The sequence below is a fragment of the Heptranchias perlo genome, chromosome 15 (genome assembly GCF_035084215.1).
Source record: "Heptranchias perlo isolate sHepPer1 chromosome 15, sHepPer1.hap1, whole genome shotgun sequence".
Classification (NCBI taxonomy): domain Eukaryota; kingdom Metazoa; phylum Chordata; class Chondrichthyes; order Hexanchiformes; family Hexanchidae; genus Heptranchias; species Heptranchias perlo.
The window spans coordinates 58,135,252-58,148,528 of NC_090339.1; positions in this window are offsets into that span (position 1 = coordinate 58,135,252).

Consider the following 13,277-nt stretch of genomic DNA (forward strand, 5'->3'; position numbering starts at 1 on the left):
ATAGTTGAAGATTAAGCAGTTTTTAAGCAAGTACAGAGCCAGGGGAGGAAGGAACAAAAGGGAAGGTCTGTGATAGGGTGGAGGTCAGGAGTGATTAAATGACAAAAGCGATGATGGTGCAAGACAAGGAGGGTGGGAATGGGACAAGTAAAGAAACAAAAGATGGGTCTAGAAGATCTGTAAATGGCAACATCAGGACCATTATCAGCACCTACTGTCCAAAAAAAATGGGAACAGCGGTTATGATCTGAAGTTATTGAAATCAGTGTTGAGTCCAGAAGGTTGTAAAGTGCCTAATAGAAAGATGAGATGCTGTTCCTCGGGCTTCCACTGAGCTTCATTAGAACAGTGCAAGAGGTGGAGGACAGAGAGATCAGAGTGAGAGTGGGACGGGGAATTAAAATGGCAAGCGACCGTCAGGTCAGGGTCACGCTTTCAGACTGAACGGCGGTCTTCAGCAAAGCGATCACCCAATCTGCGTTTGGTCTCCCCGCTGTAGAGGAGACCGCATTGTGAGCAGCGAATCCAGGGTACTAAACTGAAAGAAGTACAAGTGAACCGCTGTTCCACCTGGAAGGAGTGTTTGGGGCCCTGGACGGTGGGAAGGGAGGAGGTGAAAGGGGCAGGTGTTGCATCTCCTGTGCTCACATGGGAAGGTGCCGTGGGGAGGAGAGCGGGTGTTGAGGGTGATGGAAGAGTGGACCAGGGTGTCGCGGAGGGAATGATCCTTTCGGAATGCTGAAAGGGGAGGGGAGGGGAAGATGTGTTTGGTGGTGAGATCGCGCTGGAGGTGGTGGAAATGGCGGAGGACGATACATTGAGTGTGGAGGCTGGTGGGGTGGAAGGTGAGGACAAGAGGGGCCCTTATGGTTCTGGGAGGGAAGGGAAGGGGTGAAGGCAGAAGTGCGGGAAAAAGGACGGACACGGTTGAGGGCCCTGTCAACTACAGTGGAGGGGAGTCCTCGGTTGAGGAAAAAGGAAGACACACACAAGCACTGGTGTGGAAGGTGGTATTGTCAGAACAGATGCGACAGGGACAGAGAAACTGGGAGAAGGGAATAGAGTCCTTACAGGAAGCGGGGTGGGAGGAATTGTAATCAAGGTAGCTGAGAACATTGCTGGGCATTTAAGAGATACTGGTCGTCAGTCTATCCCCAGAAATAGTGATAGAGAAAACAAGGAAGGGAGGAGTCGGAGATGGACCATGTGAAGGCGAGGGGAGGGTGGAAATTGGAAGCAAAGTTGATGAAATTTTCCAATTCGGGGCGAGAGCAGGATGCAGCACCGAAACAGTCACCAATGTACCTGGAAAAGAGTGAGGAAGGGGACCTGAGTAGGACTGGAACAAGGATTGTTCCATGTATTCCACAAAAAGGCAGGCCTAGCTGGGACCCATATGGGTTCCCATAGCGACACCTTTTATTTGGAGGAAGTGAGTGGAGTCAAAGGAGAAGTTGTTCAACGTAAGAACAAGTTCAGCCAGACGGAGGAGGGTGGTGGTGGATGGGGACTGGTTGGGCCTCTGTTCAAGGAAGACGCGGAGGGCCTGCAGGCCGTCCTGGTGGGAGTTGGAGGTGCAGAGGGACTGGGTGTCCATGGTGAAAAGGAGACAGTTAAGGCCAGGGAACTGGAAACTGTTAAAAGTGGCAGAGTGTGTCAGAAGAGTCGCGGATGTAGGTGGGAAGAGATTGGACGTGGGGAGAAACAGTAGAGTCAAGATAGGAGGCAATAAGTTCAGCGGGGCAAGAACAGGCTGAAATGATGAGTCTCCCAGGGCAGTCTTGTTTGTGGATCTTGGGAAAGAGGTAGAAACAGGCTGTGCAGGGTTGGGGGACTATGAGGTTGGAGGCCACGGCGGGGGGAGATCTCCAGAGGAGATGAGGTTAGTGACGGTCTGGGAAACTGTGGTTTGATGTTCGGCGGTGGGGTCATGGTCCAGAGGGAGGTAGGAGGAGGTGTCGGAGAGTTGGCATTCAGCCTCCACAAGGTAGAGATCTGTTTGTCATACAGTTTTGGTGTCCATACTTAAGAAAAGACACACTTGCTCTCGAGGCAGTACAAAGAAGGTTCACTCGGTTAATCCCAGGGATGAGGGGGCGGACATAGGAGGAGAGGTTGAGTAGATTGGGACTCTACTCATTGGAGTTCAGAAGAATGAGAGGCGATCTTATTGAAACATATAAGATTGTGAAGGGGCTTGATCGGGTGGATGCGGTAAGGATGTTCCCAAGGATGGGTGAAACTAGAACTAGGGGGCATAATCTTAGAATAAGGGGCTGCTCTTTCAAAACTGAGATGAGGAGAAACTTCTTCACTCAGAGGGTAGTAGGTCTGTGGAACTTGCTGCCCCAGGAAGCTGTGGAAGCTACATCATTGAATAAATTTAAAACAGAAATAGACAGTTTCCTAGAAGTAAAGGGAATTAGGGGTTACGGGGAGCGGGCAGGAAATTGGACATGAATTTAAATTTGAGGTTAGGATCAGATCAGCCATGATCTTATTGAATGGCGGAGCAGGCTGGAGGGGCCGATTGGCCTACTCCTGCTCCTATTTCTTATGTTCTTATGTTCTTACAACAACAGCGCCGCCCTTGTCAGCAGGTTTAATGACAATGTGAGGGTTGGACCTGAGAGAACGGAGTGCTGCGAGTTCAGAGGGAGGGAGGTTAGAGTGAGTGAGGGGAGCAGAGAAATTGAGACGGCCGATGTCACACCGGCAGTTCACACCGACTCACTCTGTTTCAGAGTTGTCCTGTTCCTCAGTTCCATTTCATCCTTCGCCTCATCCAGCACTTTAACAAAACTTTTTTTCTTCCTTTCAGGTGTCAAGGACCGCAAGCTTCAACAACTCTTAGATACCAACACCCCTCCTGATCCTGCTTCCCCTTCACTTTCCTCTGACCCCATCCCTCCCTCCAATCTCATCCTTTGTCGTGTTTTCACTATTCCCTCTGACCTTCCCCTCTCTGACCCCGAACAATCTGTCCTCAGCAATAAATAATCACTCCTCTGCCCTCCACCCTATCAGAGACCTTCCCGTTTGTTCTTTCCTCCCCCGAACCCACCCAACCTTTCTCTGACTCTGTACTTGCTTGAAAACTGTTTAATCTTCAACTTTTTCCAGTTTCGATGAAGGGTCACCTGAAACGTTAACTCTGATTCTTTCTCCACAGATACTGCCTGACTTGCTGAGTGTTTCCAGCATTTTCAGTTTTTATATTCTAACTTGCGCCTGATTAAGTGATGAGTGAATTATTAAAGTCTCTTTGAATACTGGATGTTCCATCATTCTCCATTGTGTATTCTGTTTATATAATACATGTTCTTGAACAGCATCTTCCAAACCTCTACCACCTAGAAGGACAAAGGCAGCGTGTGCATGGGAACACCATCACCTCCAAATTCCCCTCCCGGTCACACACCATCCTGACTTGGACATATAGCGGCCGTTCCTTCATCGTCGCTGGGTCAAAATCCTGGAACTCCCTACATAACGGCGCTGTGGGAGCACCTTCCTCACACGGACAGTAGCAATTCAAGAAGAAGGCCCACCGCCACCTTCTCATGGGCAACCAGGGATGGTCAATAAATGCCTCCTTTCTACCGAAGCCCATATACCAAGAATGAATACAAATAAAATGCACACAATATATGATTAAAAGTCTTCCATCTAGCACAAATCCATCACACTCCGTGTCACACATGAAAATAAAGCAATCAGCTCAAACAAAGAAAGCAATAAACAATTGTTAAAAGAACAATGGTGATTGCCTGCAATACACAAATAGCAAAACTAGCCAGCAGCAAACAGATACCATCAATGAGCAACCAGCAAACCAATAAAATCTCTTAAAACACTGTTACAAACTGATGTCAGTGACCATCTAAGTGTCTCATTAAGTCCAGGACATATGCCAAAATCAATTTTATAAGATAACAATGTAGAAAAAATTAAATTGTTCATTACAAAATCATGAAATTTACCAAAACACTTGCCTTTGCTGTGTTCAAAATCCCTGCAACAATGTTTCTCACCACAGGTTTGCCCCTCTTTAGAAAAGTGATGGAGGTCTTTAAGATAATGATAGGGTTTGATAGGGTAGACGTAGAGAAAATGTTTCCATTTGCGGTGGAGACTAAAACTAGAGATTATAAATATGAAATAGTCACTAATAAATCCAATAGGGAATTCAGGAGAAACTTCTTTACCCAAAGAGTAGTAGGAATGTGGAACTCGCTACCACAAGGAGTAGTTGAGGCGAATAGCATTTAAGGGGAAATTAAATAAGTACATGAGGGAGAAAGGAAAAGAAAGGTATGCTGATAGGGTTAGATAAAGTAGAGAGGGAGGAGGTTTGTGTGGAGCATAAACGCTGGCATAGACCAGTTGGGCCAAATGGCCTGTTTCTGTGCTGTAGTTTTGATGTAACTGGATGACGTTACTCTCCCTGGGGCCTGGGTGTTGAGATCTGCTTTAATCCCATACCTTTTCACAGTGTACTTAGGGTTTCCCTGAATAAAGAAGCTCCTGCATTACAACAGTGACTACACTTCAAAAGTACTTCATTGGCTGTAAAGCACTTTGGGACGTCCTGAGGTTGTGAAAGGCACTATATAAATGCGATTGTTCCTTTTTTTCTGTCTAATCTGGATAGTGAACTACAACTCCCAGACTACACTGGTGTCACTTCCAGAATGCATCTCAAGCCTGTCTCTTGAAAAGGAAACTGGAATTTACAAACAGGAAGTTGTGATGTACTCTGTGAATGGCCATTCTTGCTGTCAATGATAAATTAATAAATCAAACATTTTTTTAAAGCATACAACGCAGTTTGGATTGCAATTGCAGTAAGGGAGAAATGAAACACCAGGATTTTTTTCTTTAGTCACTGGTAGTAAGACTGGCTATTCACAGAACATACCAGGACTTCTTGTTAGCAAGCCACACCCCCTTTCCCAACAATGGGGAAGGAAGTGACAACATTAAAGCCAATACTTTGAAAGTATCCATCAAACAACAAAACAGAGTAAATCACAAACTTTTGAACAACATCTGAGGTAAATGATAAGATAAACCATATAACTGTCTCATTGGTTTTTGTATTGTTTTAATATGTGAGGGTAATGCAGTACTGAAAATAGCCTCAGCCTGTTGTGTCTCTGGGATGCATCGATGTAATCCCACTGCCTGGGATGCTTGCGAAAGTCCTGCTGCGAGAATGGGTGTGGGATAGGCAGCAGCGTTGGTACGTTAGACTTTTACAGGAAGGATCTGGGTTAATACATGGGGTGTTGTGATTTTCCCCAGCTCCTATGACAATTCTGACATAATTAAGAACAATTTCATCAAATAATTCATCTAAAGCTGCTTTTATACTGTTCTTTCTTCATCTGACTGTATGAGTCTGTCACCAGGCTACCAAGAATAGATTTAACAGCATAAATATCAGGAGCTGAATCATACAGCACAGAAGGAGGCCATTCAGCCCATCGTGCCTGTGCCGGCTCTTTGAAAGAACTATCCAATTTAGTCCCATTCCCCCGCCCTTCCTCCAGAGCCTTGCAAATTTTCCCCCTTCAATTATTTATCCAATTCCCTTTTGAAAGTTACTATTGAATCTGCTTCCACCGCCCTTTCAGGCAGTGCATTCCAGATCATCACAACTCGCTGCGTAAAAAAAATTCTCCTCATCTCCCTTCTGGATCACAGACACCGGGCTCCCAGAATCTGAATTAAAATAGTAAAAAAAAACAGCTAATTGAATTTATCCTGGGGTAATGGGTCAGACTTATATGGAATTTTCATTTGCTGCTGTGTTAGTGGATTTGCAGGAAAGAAGATACAAATGTTATAAAACTATATGTCATTGTTTACTGAGGTGTGAAGACTGTTAACATCTTGCTTGCTTAACTTCTGGAATAAAATTGTTTCAACTTCACAGTAGAAAATGTCCTTAAATCTCGAGAACCTTTTAGTTTTCAAAATGTTTTTCTGTTTATCTTGTAAAGAAAGAAAAGAAAGAACTTGCATTTATGTAGCAACTTTCACGATGTCCCAAAGCCAATTAAATGTTGGTGTTCAGAGAGATTTGGGTGTCCTTGTACACAAAACACAGAAAGTTAACATGCAGGTACAGCAAGCAATTAGGAAGGCAAATGGTATGTTGGCCTTTACTGCAAGGGCATTGGAGTACAAGAGTAAGGAAGTCATGCTGCAATTGTACAGAGCTTTGGTGAGACCTCACCTGGAGTACTGTTTTGGTCTCCTTACCTAAGGAAGGATATACTTACCTTCGATGTGGTGCAGCGAAGGTTCACTAGATTGATTCCTGGGATGAGAGCGTTGTCCTATGAGGATAGATTGAGTAGAATGGGCCTATACTCTCTGGTGTTTAGAAGAATGAGAGGTGGCCTCATTGAAATATATAAGATTCTGAGAGGGCTTGACAGGGTAGATGCTGAGAGGCTGTTTCCGCTGGCTGGAGAGTCTAGAACTAGGGGGCAGGCTCAGGATAAGGGGTCGGCCATTTAGGGCTGAGATGAGGAGAAATTTCTTCTTTTAGAGGGTTGTGAATCTTTGGAATTCTCTACCCCAGAGGGCTGTGGTTGCTCAGTCATTGAGTATATTCAAGGCTGAGATTGATAGATTTTTGGACTCTAAGGGAATCAAGGGATATGAGGATCGGATGAGAAAATGGAGTTGAGGTCGAAGATCAGCCACTGTCTTATTGAAAGGCCTAGCAGGCTCGAGGGACCATATGGCCTACTCCTGCTCCTATTTCTTATGTTCTTATGAAGTACTTTTGAATTGTAGTCATTGTTGTAACAAAGGAAACGCGGCAGCCAATTTTGCACACAGCAAGGTCCCACAAACAGCAATGTGACAACAACCAGATAATCTGTTTTAATTATGTTGGTTGAAGGATAAATATTGGCCAGGGCACTGGGGAGAACTCCTCTGCACTTCTTCAAAATAGTGCCATGGGATCTTTTACGTCCATCTGAGAGGGCAGATGGGGCCTTCGTTTAACGTCTCATGTGAAAGACGGCACCTCTGACAGTGCAGCACTCCCTCAGTATTTCACTGGAGTGTCAGCCTAGATTTTGTGCTCAAGTCTCTGGAATGGGACTTGAGCCCACAACTTTCTGACTCAGAGTTGTGAGTGCTACCACTGAGCCATGACTGACACGGTATGTATAAGGGTGTACCTTCCTGCTTCTGTTAATTATTTTATTCGTAAGTAATGGACAGGAGTTTAACCAGTAGAAAGCAATCTAATGTGAATATATTTCAACTTCCAATTTACCAGGAGATGTGAAGAGCAATTGACATGTTCTCCATCAAGCATTATGAGATGAATTGTTAAAACTGTACTGTGCTAACTCATAAAGGAAGCAGGTTTCCAGTTCTTCAGACACATACTCTGCTTCTGGAAACAACTGCGTTCCTCCAACTCTGGCCTCTTGCATGTCCCCCACTTCCTCCGCTCCACCATTGACGACCGTGCCTTCAGCTGCCTAAGCTCCGGAATTCCCTCCTGATACCTCTCTACCTCTCTCCTCCTTTAAGAAGCTCCGTAAAACCTACTTCTTTAACCAAGCTTTTGGTCACCTGTCCTAATATCCCCTTATGTGGCTCGGTGTCAAATTTTGTCTGCTTTACACTCCTGTGAAGCACCTTGGAATGTTTTACTATGTTAAAGGTGCTATATAAATGCAAGTTGCCATTGAAAAAAAATGTTGGATTAAAGCACAATCTTAAAACTACAAGCAAGGGGATATAATATGTAATGGCACAACAATAGTGCAAATATGCTGTGTTATAATGAACTAACCTTGTCAATTTCATCGGGTTGTGTCCCAGTCTTATTCCAAGCCTCTGTTCCCAACCCTGTCGAAAACTTAAACTTAATGCATTGTATAGAATAAGTAATATTAACACCCAAACACTTAATTCAGACAAGCGAGAATTTATTAAGAAACTTGTACAAGTGGAAGAGTGCCTCAAACAATGGTTGAGGCTACGTCTTCGCTGAGTTCAAGAAACAGCTCACGTTTATACAGTTCAGTACCGACGCCCACCTGTCATAGAATATGGGCGTACACGTACATTCTTTATTGGCTCAGGTAGTTGGTCAATCAAGTAGTGAGCCTGCCCCCTCCGAGCGTCCATAGCCCTTTTTTATCTTGGCACGTAGGCCTGAGCATTCTCATCCTTCCCACATTTCCGTCTTGGTTATCAGTAGGGCTGAAGTCAGTCTCAAGGCCACATGGCCTTTCAAGAAACTGTATTCTCATTATATTTTTGTAGTCAGCAATATCCTTATCTGCTAGGGGGGCCAGACGGTACTAAGCACCTGCTCAGCTAACTTAATTATCAACATACCAAGGCTTAACCGTAATTACACAATTGTGCTTCTCTGTGTGTGCTGTAGCTACCCCATTATGTGAGCTAACAAAGAGTTAATATGGTCAAATATCTCTTCATGCATTGCTACATTAATATGGTCAAGTATCTCTTTATGCATTTCCACAACCCTAGACCCAGGAGAACCCCCACTTCTGGCCTCTGCACCCTTAAAACCTCCGCCTATTCCAGGCCCCATCTACTGTGGCTCACATTCGCCAGGTAACAAGAAACTGAAACCACCCCCTCTTGCTTTAGTTTGGGCCTTGTGTCTCGCAGCAGCCCTACTCTCACTTTCTTAAATACTTTGAAAATTAGTGACAGCAGAATCGGGAATGTAGTTTATTAAAGATTCCTGTGAAGCACAAAGTATCGGATCGACAAGAAAGTTGCTATAAACAGGGAGCAGTGAAAGGAGGTTAGAATTGAAGCAAGTAATCCAACGTGGAGCTCTTTCCTCCATTTGAATTCCGTTAAAAATAAATGCTTGACATTCTGCTTGTATGCAATTTCTCTTTAGTAACATAAAGGTTAATCTACCTTTGCTGCACAAACACTTAACGAGTTTGTAAATTCCTCCCTCTGGTATTTTAATGAAGGCGTTCACAGGTTTAAAATAAATAGGGCAACACCTCAGTTAGAATAGAGAAGGGAGGAATTTGAAACGAGTGACTAAAGCATTTGTGATATAAAACTGCTGATAGTAATTTCTACCTTTTTAAAGGGTTTACTGTAAGTCCCACTGCTGTCGTAGAAATATGGTACAGATCTGACTCAGCCATAACGTCACAGTGGTTCGTTCAGAGAGCATCTATAAAGCTATCACTTGAGCAATCCCCACAGCATGGCCCAACAGGACTGATCCAGCATCTCTGTCTTAGCCAGAGACAGTATTAATGGACTCAAAGATCCCACGGAAAATATGATTTCTTACTTTGCAAGATCATTTTCACCCTTTGAATGGCAACATCCTCCACATACCATTTAGGTAGGCAAAAGTCACAAGCAGGAGAATTGCATTTGCAACATCCTTTTAGAACATTTCTTGAAATGTAGTTCGCCCATTCTCGGCTCTCCTGAGCCATAAGAAAGGTCCATCTCCCACAGGAAAGGGTTGGGGGGTGGGGGGCGGGGGATAAAATCATTGTAATAATCATATGTAATAATAAGAGCTTAAAGAAAGAAAGACTTGCATTTATATAGTGCCTTTCACGACCTCAGGACATCCCAAAGTGCTTTATGGCCAATGAAGTACTTTGGAAGTGTAGTCTCTGTTGTAATGTAGGAATCTTGTACTATGGACATGATTTTAAATGGGAAGAACGGGTGGGTTGGGGGTGGAGGGCAGTAAAAATTTTAAAAACCTAAAACCCGCCCACTTCCGTTTTTCACGGAGGTGGGACGAGGTAGGGGCAACCAACTCGCTCTCAGGAGCCGGGTCAGTCAGTAAAAGCTTCCAAGGAGGCTGCGGGCCTCCATTTTGACAGATTTTTTGTTTTTAATCCCTGGGGGGGCCGGGATTCCCGGGCCTTCTCCTTCACGCCATGTGAGAGGAGGGGAGAAGGCCTGAAACTGCAGGTAAGTAAGTGCTTTTATAGCACAGCTTGTGGGCCCAGAGGAGCAGGAGTGCTTCCCCCAGACCCAACAAGCCTGCCTGCAGCGACCCTGCAAACGCGATCTCCGACCCCCCCATCATGATCTCTGGCCCCCGACCCCAACGCCATGGCCACCGACCCCCCCCCCCCATGACCTCCAACCACCCCCCCCATGATCTCTGCCCCTGATGGCCCCCGACCCCCGATGACTGAGCCCCCCCTCTCCAATGACTGACCCGAATGCCCGCCCGCCCACCAGTGACCCCCGGTGATGGACCCTGACCCCCCTTCATCTAACACTTACCTCTTCACGTCCTCTTCCTTCTTCTCCTGTCCGACAGAGGCCAGCCTGTTGGGCAGGAAATCGTCAAAAAATAAATAAAAGACATTCTTTTGTCAAAATCGTACGGACATCCGTGAAACCCGTACTTCTGGGTTTCCCGACAAGAATTCCCCTCCCCCCTCACCCCACCCCACCACATACCCCTGATAAAATCATGCCCCATATTTCCAAAAGGAACTGGTTGAAGGGTCTATAGTGTCTGAAGTTTGCTTCTGTTTGAATATTGCTGATCCTAACAGATCAACAATCAATCTTCTTCATTTGCATCATCCATACACATTTGGATCTTGACTAAATAGTAGCTCCACTGGCAGGGAAGTGCTTTAAATGATTAAGCAGTGAGTGAAAGATACAAGCGGTAGTGTTGGGTGATGCTGTGGGGATTGCTCCAGTGATAGATTTATAGATGTTCTCCAAATGACGTACTGACTTAATTAAATGCCTTTTGATATTTCCTGGAGCTTTTCCCACTGCTCGGCAGCAGCAGTATGGGAATGTAACACATCAGCAACTTTGCCAATCTCTGGAGATTGGAGTCTTAAAGATATGTGAATCATAGGAAAAAAAATAACGATTTGGTTTTATCAACAGTCTGGTCCTGTCATTAAAGAAGATGAACGCACAAGTACCCTACACACAGCCCACTTTGCATTCCATATCAGAGGTTTGAGCCAGTGGACAAAAAAGGTGGATTCGATTTGAGGGCAACCTTTAGGGACTAACCTTTAGGGGAAAATTAAGCTGCTTTTATATTGTTGAACTGCCCTGCGAGTGATCCCAGTATTCCAATCATGCAGTGTAGATTACAATCTAAAATCTACTCCAATTTAAATCCCCTTCAATTCCATAGGCATGAAAAATAACATGGAATTATGGGTCTGAGCCTGAACTAGCGTCCTCACAGAATCCTTTTCTTTAGCTTAAGAAAACTATTCTAAAGCCTTTACAGAGGAGTTTGACCGCGATAAGACATGTCAGTAGTGTATAAGCTATGCGCATCATCAATATACAGACCCATTCTTTATGCCTTAAGACCTGTAAGCCATATAGAGCATTTTGATCAATGGTAAGGAGTGTGATTAAGAACTATGGTCATTAAGAGATGAAAGATAAAAGTAAACGGATTAAGGATGAGTGGAAAGTATAGCAAAAAATAAAGAGATTAGAAGGAATGAATGGAGATGTTTGTCAAAAGGTTTCTTTTTGTTTCTCTGGGTTATAGCAATAGAAGAAAATGTTAATTTGATGGGGGAATAAAAAGTAGATTCTTTATTGAATAATCCAAACAGGTGAATCACCAAGTCATGGGCACCCTTCTAACCTTCCCTTCCTCCACTTCTGTGTCCAGGAGGCTGTTGGTATCCGTGCATTTTGTTACATCAGATGGCCGTCCATTTTCTCAGCAGTAGTTTCTGATTTTACTGAGCAGCTGCTTTCTCAGCCACACACATTGCTTCCAGTGCCTTCCCCTCAGCTCCAATTTAATACAATCCCCCGATGCACCTCATCCTCCTCAACCTCTACGACCTCCTCCAGCTCCACTGGTAGAGCTCCAGCTCCACATGTTAACGCACGACCCTCCCACCCTCCACTGTTCTCAGACTCTGACCTCGTCCCAATCCCCCCACTTCATCTTCAGCACTACAACCTTCCTTCAGCCATTTTGGCCCTAAACTCTGGAATGTACTCCCATAACTTCTCCTTTCTCTTTGTCACCGTTCTCCCCTCTTTCAAAAACCTCATTGAAGCTTACCTCTTTGACCATGCTTTCAATCACCTCCCCTTTAACTCTTTTTAGCATCCGTTTACACTGCTGTGAAGCACTTTGGGATGTTTTACTATGTTACAAGTGCTGTCTGAATATAAGTTGTATGAAATTATGGAACGCTTTCTGAAGAAGCTCGGTACAATCGTCTGAAGTGTCTTATCTTTCCATATTCCAGTTGAAATGTACAGAAAGGCAGGTAGGAAACAGATCTTCAAACCAATGAATGAAAAGGAGGATCAGTGAGATTTTAGACTTTCTTCTATCTGTAGTTCAAAAACAAAATCTATGCAAACCTTCAATTTTGAAACTGTTGCTAAAACTTGGCTTGTAGCCAATTTGTGCACAGCAAGGTCCCACAAACAGCAATGTGATAAATCACCAAATCATCTGGGTTTTTTTTTAGCAATGTCGGTTGAGGGATAAATATTGGCCAGAACGCCCCTGCTCTTCTTCGAAATAGTGCCATGGGATCTTTTACTTCCACCTGAGAGGGCAGACGGGGGGCCCCAGTTTAACGTCTCATCCGAAAGACAGTTAGGATTTGGTTAGCAGCAAGAGAGTTAGATCGGATCCCTGCGGATTCCTTTGCCTTGCTAATTGAAATCATCTGCCCTGCCTTTTCTGATGTCTACATTGACAAACAAATTGCACCTTAACCTTGAAAGCATTTATGGAAATGAAGCCTGAGGAAAAAATGCACCCTAACAGAAAAAAAAACAAGTAGTTTTGTTAAGTGAAGACCAAATTACTGAATAGAAGACCTGGCAGTGTTATATAACCATGGTTTTATTCAAAAAGCTTTGCTAATGTTATTGTATTGTAGAGCTTAGAGAGGAAATCAAATAGATTGCCAGTAAAGAGATTTGTCCTTCTGCTTAGCTGGTTGGCTACAAATAGTCTGATTATATAATTTGTTTGAAAGAATGGTTGTCACACCACAGTGTCACCGTAGTAACAGTGACAGATATTGTTACCTGTTATAACATCAGTTTCCTGTTATCCAAAAGAATTGAATCGAAGAACTGCATTGTGGGAGAATGTTACACAACAGAGCTAAGAGGTAACCAGAGGTTGTATGAACAGAGGCGTATGATTTAAAGCGACCTGAAAACCAATATAATTGAAGGGTTTAGAAAGCTGCATGCACTCTACGATTGTTTGCAAC